Below are 9,260 nucleotides of genomic sequence, written 5' to 3' on the forward strand. Positions count from 1 at the left end.
AGTCTTAGGAGATGAAGGCATCATGGAAGGGATGAAGGTCACATATGGAGCCTTGCTAGACATAGGTTCATGATTTTTATTATGCTTAGAAGTAGTTGCTTCTTTTTCTTTAGGTCTAAGGTATCCATGAGATTCTTACTGTAGATGGAGGAAATGGGAAACTAAATCATGGATCTAGCTTCTTCCAACATCCAACAATGAAGTACCTGCAAAACACACACATGCAAAGCCAAAATAAACAAAGAAACACACATGCATGTTACATAATCCACTCCATTGCACTCCTTAAACCAAGATCTTATGTAGATAATATTGCTCTCAGAAGCACACACAAGAAGCTATGGTTTTTTGGAGATTCAAGATGATTGATGCAAAGGAAGGTAAAGAAAATGAAGTGCCAAGATGTTGAAGAATACAAACTGACATAAGTTCGACGCATAAAGATGAGATGTCCAAATAAGAGAGAGGGGCTTGTTTAAATAGAATTTCTCCTGGTGAGTTCATGTTGTGGGATGAATGTGGAATAATGCAAGATGAGTGGTATAGGGAAGATGAGTGGTAAATGGGAAATGGTAAGTGGTAGGAGGGGATATTTAAGGGTTTTATTAAATAAATAGAGAAATGTGTATAATGTGAATGTATGAAGGTGTATGCATGATATAATGTTTTATTTAATTTAATGGATAAATGGTATGATATTAATAATAATATAATGAAAGATGGGAATTATGAAAAATGAATTATTGAGAAATAATAATGTAATAATAAGTACTCGCTCGATGTTCGGAGAAATTTAAAATTAAATGCAGACAAATTAATGGAAATTTTTATGTGTCTATATTTTGCCCCTCTTTGAGACAATGCAGCATGTCGCGTTGTTTCAAAGAAAATGATCAACTGATATATGCCCCAAAGGTGTCTTGGTAAGGGTGATGATTGATTGGTTATGCCCCCTCGAGAGATTGATCAAACAGAATGATGGGGATTGATCTCTCAATAGATCACGGGAGAGAAGATTGGATGATTGATATTGCGCAAGTAATGAGATTGAGATGTACATTTGATGGAAATGTATAGTTGATGAGGCGTAACTGAACAATTGATGGAAATGAATAGTATAGCCAGGTTGATAAGTTGATTGAGCTGATTAAGCTGATAGGGATTGATGCTAGCGCAAGAGAAGTTGATCCAATGATTGATTTATTGATCCAGGGCATTGAGATTGCAAGAAGCAAGGTGGTTGATAAAGAGATTAAAGATTCAAAGACATGCATCAGTTGGATAAAGTGTTTAATTGATCTTGCTGCAATAAGAAGAAGGAAGAAGATGATGAAAGAAATGATGAAAAAGATAGATGAGAAGGAGGATGAGAAGAGAAAAGTGATGATTATGAAGAATGATGAGAAAGAGGATATGAAAGGTGATGAGAATTCTTGTGCTTTTTAAGTGCTTGTATCATCATCGAGCTTATTATGGCAAAAGGCAAAAAATCATTTGGATATCAATTAGACCCAAATGAAACAGTCACACCAAATGCGAGAAAGAAAACATATCAGACAGTAAAGGAATGCCTTAGTGTGTATCAGACCAATATGTCCTCAATGATCTTAAGTGATCATGTCCTAAGATGTGTCGTCATATTCCTAAGGAACATCCCACAAGCAGCAAACAAGTGAACATGCCTCATCCTTGCCTTTCTAGTCAAAGACATCCTGGAGATAAAATCTCTAGTCAGAGACATCCTAGAAAAGCTAAAAGACATGTCACCAAAAAGGAAAATAAAAAACAAAAAAAATAAAAAATAAGCACACAATATATTTCACATTGAATGATTTTTTTGTTCACAGTTGATGGGTTCGGGTGTATAAGTTGATCAGATGTTGTCCTATTTGCTCAATTTAAGTCTCGTCCTGTCATGAGTCCATTGAAGTTCCAAAGTTCCATGCTTGTCCGAAGTGTTTGTGTCATCGCAATGTTTATTGCATGTTTTTTAAGTTTTATGATTTTTAGGGTTTTATGAATGTTTTTGTTTTTTTAGGGTTTTTTCAAGAGATTTTATAATTTTTAATAATTTTTTAGGAGATTTTATGATTTTTAAGATTTTTTCAGGACATTTTATGATTTTTAAGATTTTTTCAGGACATTTTATGATTTTTAAGATTTTTTCATGTTTGCCCCTTGTGTCTAGCAAGGTAAAAGGGATTTTGAGTGGATGAATGAATGAATAGGACATGAATGGATAAGCAAATGATGGAGAAAGCTTATGTGATTGTCAAGGACTATCTCAGAATAGGGTAGCATGTTAATCCAAGCTCAAGGATCAGATATAGCAATATAAAGCAAGGGTATGGTGTAACTAATGTCATATGGTCCAAAGAAATGACCATGTCAAGAGGTTTGTTACATTTTATGTCCTTAGTTCGGATCAAGATCAAGGGATAGATTTGGCTAGGAGGCAGATATGATAAGCAAGATCAAAAGGGGGTAATGATGGATGGAAGCAAGCAATTGACAAAATAATGGATAGGAGCTTAAGGCTGTGGATCAAGTGCAATAGATAGGACACACAAAAGCTTGTAAAGATCCTTAACCTTGTCAAGATCAAAGGTGGAAAAAGGGATATGGATGGATATAGAGTGAATGAGGGATAATGGAGGATGGGGGATGATTAATTGACACACACGGATGGAACTTGCCCCCAGTGAATTAGTGCAAGAAAATAATGAATTACACATGATGCCTATTTGTCAGGTTTTCATCATGGTACTTGCCTAAGGTGCCTATTTGCCAGGTTTTCACCAATGGACGATTTTTATTTTTTTTCTCTTTACTTTTTTTTTTATTTTTCACTTTTTTTCTTTTCTTTTCTTTTTTTTTTTGACTTTTTTTTTCTCTTATTTTTCATTTTTTTTTCTTCTGATTTTGACTTCTTTCTTTCATGTTTTTGACTTTTTTCGAACTATTGGAAGATGATGGATACTTGATAGGAGATATGACTCAAGAATCAAGTTGTTCTCTAGATAATATCCCTGAAAGATGTTCTATAATGATCCATGGCTATTGAAGGTATGCTCAAAGATGTCGATAGGGTGATGGTAAAGGGAGATGAAATGGATGATAAGACAAAAAGGTCATAAGGATTTATGCAAAGGATTGGATAAGAGGGATGGAAGGATAGAACATAATTTTTGGATAATGGATGGGATGTTGGAAGAATTGTGCATGGCTGGACGGAAATGCTGGCAAGATCAACATTGGCATGCACCTTGAGGGGTGGTGGGCTAGTGGAGGAGTAGTGGATTTTGGAGTTTGTGATTTTGATGGAAAGGTTGAGGTGGATTTTAGGACACAAGGAGCCAAAATGGATGTAGGAGGCGAAATAGGTTTTAGGATAGTGGATGTGGGAGAAGCTGGGGTAGCAAACTTGAATGCCAATTTTGATTTTTCTTTAGTGTGCAAGTCCTGTACGAGCGACTTGGGAATCCACATGGTTCTTGATGTTTCATTTTTTTGTGATACTTTAGAATGCATTTCCTTGATATAAGACTTGGGAAGCCATACACATTTTGACTTTTCTTCGTTCTTTATGGGCCTTTGTGGCCTTTTGGAAATTTCTTTCTTTTGTAGTCCCTTGGAATGCATTGCTTCTACAAGCACCTTAGGAACCCATATGGTCTTTGAAATTTCTTTCTTTTTCTCAATGGGCCTTTATGGCCTTTTGTATATCTCTTTTTCTTTTTGGATTGCATTTTTATTTGTTTTTACATGTCGATTAGATGGGACATGTTGATCCTTAAATGCATGTGGATTGTTTGACTTGTGACTTGTATGCTTGGCATCAAAATTGCTTGGAGAAGGAAAAAAATGTGTAGATGGATAGGAATGATATGAAGGTATTTTGGATGGATGGAAGATGCTCGAAGATGTGTGCCTTTGTTGATCCCGCATAAGGGATGGAGGGATATAGGGACCTAAAATAGATGGAAGGGGTGAAGGGGAAGGTGTGTATTTGTATTTAATGGGAGAAATATAGGATTTATGAAGGATGCCGACATCTTGGGAGTGAGCAATGTAGCCAGGGGGTTCTAATATACCATGTTCCTGAATGTCTAACCCTTTTCTTTGATAATGTATGCTTTGGAAGATATTTTTAACAAAGAGTTTCTTCTTACTTTTGATGCTAGAGGCAAGTCCATTTTGAGTTGGAGGTGGAATGTAGGGAATGATAGGATCATGAGAGGGCTTTATGGGCATGATGGACTCTTGAGGCAAACATGGAGAATTATGACAAGGGAATAAAGGAATACTTTGATCTTGACATGGAAGAGGACCATTGGATAGAGTAGGAAGGGTGTTTGACACTTCATTTTGAGTAGGACCATTTGAAAAGGTGGAAGAGGCATCATGATCTTGCTTAGGAAGTGGATTAGGAATAGGATTTGGAAGGATGCTTCTCTCTTGAGATGGAAGGGGATCATCTTGGAAGAAATAAAAAGGTACAAGGGGATCATCATGGGATTCTAGGGAGGTAGGATCTTTTTCAACCATTGGATGTGATTGGAGAGTTTTGGTGTCTTGATCTTGATTTATGATAGAACTCATTTCTTCATTTTTCAGATTATCCTCTTAACATGGAGCCACTTCTAAGGAAGGGGTAGTGTTTGCTATATGCATCGGGGATTCTTGGAAGGTGTTCTTATTTTTGCATGATGGTGAAGCATTTTGGATGGGGCCTTCTAGAGTGGGTATGATTGGAATTGGAGTGCATGATGGCATAGGATCTAAGATATTTGAATCGTATAAAGGATTTGTATAAAATAATGGGTTAGCTTGGATTTGTACTATTGATAGCCTTGGAGGTTCAACATGAGAAGTTTCACCATTAGGTTCATTGTTTGAAGGAGATGGTATGGATTGTTGTTGAGAAGTTTTAGGAGTTGAAGGCATCATGGAAGAGATGGAGGCCACATGTGGAGCCTTGCTAGACATAGGTGTATTATTTTGATAATTCTTAGGAGTACTGCCTTGTTTCTCTATAGATGAGTCATTAGGATCTTGAATTTCAATGATATCATTATCAAGGAGGTCTTGAATCTTATGTTTTAGTTCCATGCAATCTGAAGTCTTATGTTTTTTATGTCTATGATATTCACAATAATTGCTCAAAAATTCACATCCCCATGTAGTCTTGTTAGGCAATATGATAAGATTGTGCTCAAGAAGCTCTTTCAAAGCTGACTCAATAGATTGCCCCAAAGGTGTAAACTGTCTATCAAAGGGATATTTGGAAGAAATGTCTTGTTTTCTTGGTGAAGGACTCATGTGATATTTCTTGAGATTTGGCTTTTGATTTTCAATTATTTGTTGTTCCACCTTATATAGTCGTTTTAGCATTCCTTGAAGTTTGTCACTATTGATATCATGAATTTGTTTCTCAAAAGGGGTCATTGATTCATTTTGTTGAACTTGAATGTCATATATTTCTCTCTTGAGATCTTGAATTTTTTTGAGCCAAGGTAGCCATGGATATTTATGATAGTTCTGATCTTTGACCTAGGACAATGTATGAGACTCTAGATATGATGCGAACCCTAAAGTGCAAAGGGGGAAACTATATGATATGAGTGAGATTGGGATGTGATAAGGATCAATGTAAAAATGTAATCTATGTGACATGATTGAGATGGGAATGTGCTAAAGGATTGATGCAAAATGTGATCTATATGATAGGAAAGTGATGTGCAACTAAACCCTAAATGAGATATGAGGATGTTTGATTCAAGGACTAAGGATACTCTAGGCCTTAAAATATTTGCAATGTGAGGTTTGAGTTGCGCTATGATATGCACCTCAATTGATAAGGGGGATTGATGATAAAAATTTGATGTGAGACCTAAGATGAGAAATCCTAAGTGCAAGCAATGTTTTTGGTTTTTTGGATTTTTTTATTTTTTTTTTGGATTTTGGTATGCAAATAATAATGAAATGCTAGGACCAATGATGAAATGATCTAAGGAACTTGTGCAAGATTTAAGGTTATGTCCTAAAGGAATGATGGAAGGCTATGCAAAGATTATGGGAATGATCTAAGGGGATTAGGCATGGGTTTGATCTAGGGGGGATATGCAAAGACTAGGTATGATTAAATAAGATATGCAAGGATGAAAGGTGCAACTAGGTGAAGACTATGCAAGGACCTAAAAGGTATGGAAAGCTAGAATGATGTGACTATATGAGGACCTAAAATATCAGAACTCCAAAAGCGATGTCTCAAGAGATTTGAAATGATTGTTTTGAGAACTCAAGTTCAATGTTTCAAGGACAATGTTGTTTTACAATGTGGATGGATGCTTCAAAAGCTTAGACCAAGGTTTTTGTAAAGTGTTTCAATTTCAAGTGTGGTGTTGATTGTGAAATGTTCTTGTTTGTTTGTGCACACATTCAGAAAACATGGCAGACATAGTGTTTGTTTGATTTTGCAATAAAAACACATTCAAGCACAATCCTAAGGCTAGCCAGGACAATAGTTGTTGAATCTCACTTGGGGGGTTACCCCGAGCTACGCAATTCAGAGCGGATACTTAGATGTTTCACCCCACTGGCTCCACCCTCGGCACTCACTTCTTCAGGGCAGCCAAGCATCAGTCCCCACGAAAACTCCCCGTGGTGAACTTTGTATCTCTACTAAGAACCGTAAGAATGTGAGCCGCTTCAGAGGTCCGACCTCCTGCGTCAACAACAGAAGGTTTTTGGCTTCTAACACAAATGGTATCTAGTAAGGGCATCCGTTCGAGTGGCCATACATGCGGTAGCGTATGCTCCGTTAAGGAAGGCTCCCAGCCTATAGAGGTTGCGCTCTATAGGGTTTATGGGGAGACATACCGTCGGTATGAACTAATCAGCACTCGTTGCTTGCAACTTTTGTCACAAACACATATATTTATAGTGGTTCGGAAGAGCTTGGCTTTAGCCCGTTACCACTTGGGTCGTTCCCTCTCACCAAGCCTTAAGGGCTTCTTGGCAGGCCCTCTAAAAGGTAAAACAAAAAGAGCCTAATGCTCAAGACACAAAAGACACTGGTTAATTTTAAAGCGCCAATTCGAAATGTGATCTAAGCTAAAAAATCAGAATCGGACAATCTGTTTCAAATCACCATTTCTTCGACATGAATCCTGCATCAAACAATGTTAGTAGTTTCAAGATATTGCCTTCGACACACGAGATTGGATGCCACAAGAGAGAACTTGCACAAACACACAAAGCCACAAAGATTAGTTCATAAAAAAAAATCAAAACAAACTAATACAAAACTAAACATTAGTCTAATTAATAAAAATTTTAAAAAATTAAGAGTCTAATCTAATTATAAACTAATTAACAAAATATAAAAAAATTAAACTAATCTAATAAAAGTAAAAAAACTAAAATGTAAAAACTAATCTAAAAGATTAAAAAGTAAATCTAATTAACAAATTAAAAAAAACTACTCTAAGAAATTAGAAAAACTAAATCTAATTTTAATCTAAACTAACTTGAAAACTAATTTAGTTTAATAAATAACAAAATCCAAATTTAATTAAAAGAAAAGAAATCTAAATCTAAATTAAAATAACAATTTGAAATCTAAAATAAAATTTAAACTAAAGTAAATCCAAACAAACTAAAATAAAAAGGAAGCTAAACTAGATTTTTTTTATTTTAATGAAACTTAAAAGGAAAAAGCTACTCCCACATAGCTTCACGTGGGGTGTAAAATGGCTCCACATGGGCTATGGAACAGCTCACGTGAGCTGTAAAAAGAATCCTATGCAGCCCTATGGCAACAAAAATGCAGGTTGAGCAGATTTTCATGCAAAATGAAAAGGACATGCAGGCAAAAATTGCAGAATATGCCCAAAAATGATAAGTATGTTGCAGAAATGAGAGCCTAATGCCTGCAAAAATTACAGAATATGCTCAAAAATGAATTTGTCCAGATTGTCGGGTATGCACAAAATGCTACAGAACTGCGACGGCTAAATCGTGGAATGCAATATGGAGATAAGAGAGTTTTGACAAAATCTATTGTAAGAGGGGTCACTGAAGATGAAACTTTGCATGTGTCACCATCACTCCATTCGCTACATAGACTCACACTTGGATATGCTGTGCAAAATAACGAATTTCAAAACTGTGAGCAAGCATATTTGTTAAAACAACTTCAAAAATCAGAAATCATTAAATAGCAATGATTACAGAAAATGTATGAAATAGATTTTAGAACTTGTCAAAACACATGCAAACCATTATAAACTTTCCAGCAAATGCAGTTTTTATTTTTTAATTTTTAAATGTTGACTAGGCGCTGAAATTTTTAGGCAAATGCTCTTTTGTCCAGGCCAATGCAACTCAAAGGCGTGGAAGTTTTTTTTTTTTTTTTTGACAGAAGAAAATGCCAAACAAAGTAAATTGTGAAATTAAAGACTGACTGATTGTAATGATATGCTACATGCATTGGTCATTATGGCGTCAAAAACAAGTGTAGATGTGAAGAATGCTCCAAGGCATTGCCATTTCATGAGATCCAACGATTGCAGGTTACAGAAAACATATTCAACAGTATGCTCTAAAGAAATGTTCTCTGATGCAAGGTTATGATTACTACAATGAATGCACAAACTGATTCTTTGTCATCATTGCTTTTATAATATAATATCAAAAATCGAGGAGCATAGGCAAGGCATGTGAAGTTTTTATATCATATAACATCCATAACCTGCAAGATATAATCAAACTATTTTCACCAAACGAAAACTAGATCAACAAAAGGACACAGACTAGTCCCACTGGGCGTGCCAATTGTAGATGGAGGAAATGGGAAACTAAATCATGGATCTAGCTTCTTCCAACATCCAACAATGAAGTACCTGCAAAACACACACATGCAAAGCCAAAATAAACAAAGAAACACACATGCATGTTACATAATCCACTCCATTGCACTCCTTAAACCAAGATCTTATGTAGATAATATTGCTCTCAGAAGCACACACAAGAAGCTATGGTTTTTTGGAGATTCAAGATGATTGATGCAAAGGAAGCTAAAGAAAATGAAGTGCCAAGATGTTGAAGAATACAAACTGACAATAAGTTCGACGCATAAAGATGAGATGTCCAAATAAGAGAGAGGGGCTTGTTTAAATAAAATTTCTCCTGGTGAGTTCATGTTGTGGGATGAATGTGGGATAATGCAAGATGAGTGGTATAGGGAAGATGAGTGG

Source organism: Cryptomeria japonica, chromosome 7 (assembly GCF_030272615.1).
Source record: "Cryptomeria japonica chromosome 7, Sugi_1.0, whole genome shotgun sequence".
NCBI lineage: Eukaryota > Viridiplantae > Streptophyta > Pinopsida > Cupressales > Cupressaceae > Cryptomeria > Cryptomeria japonica.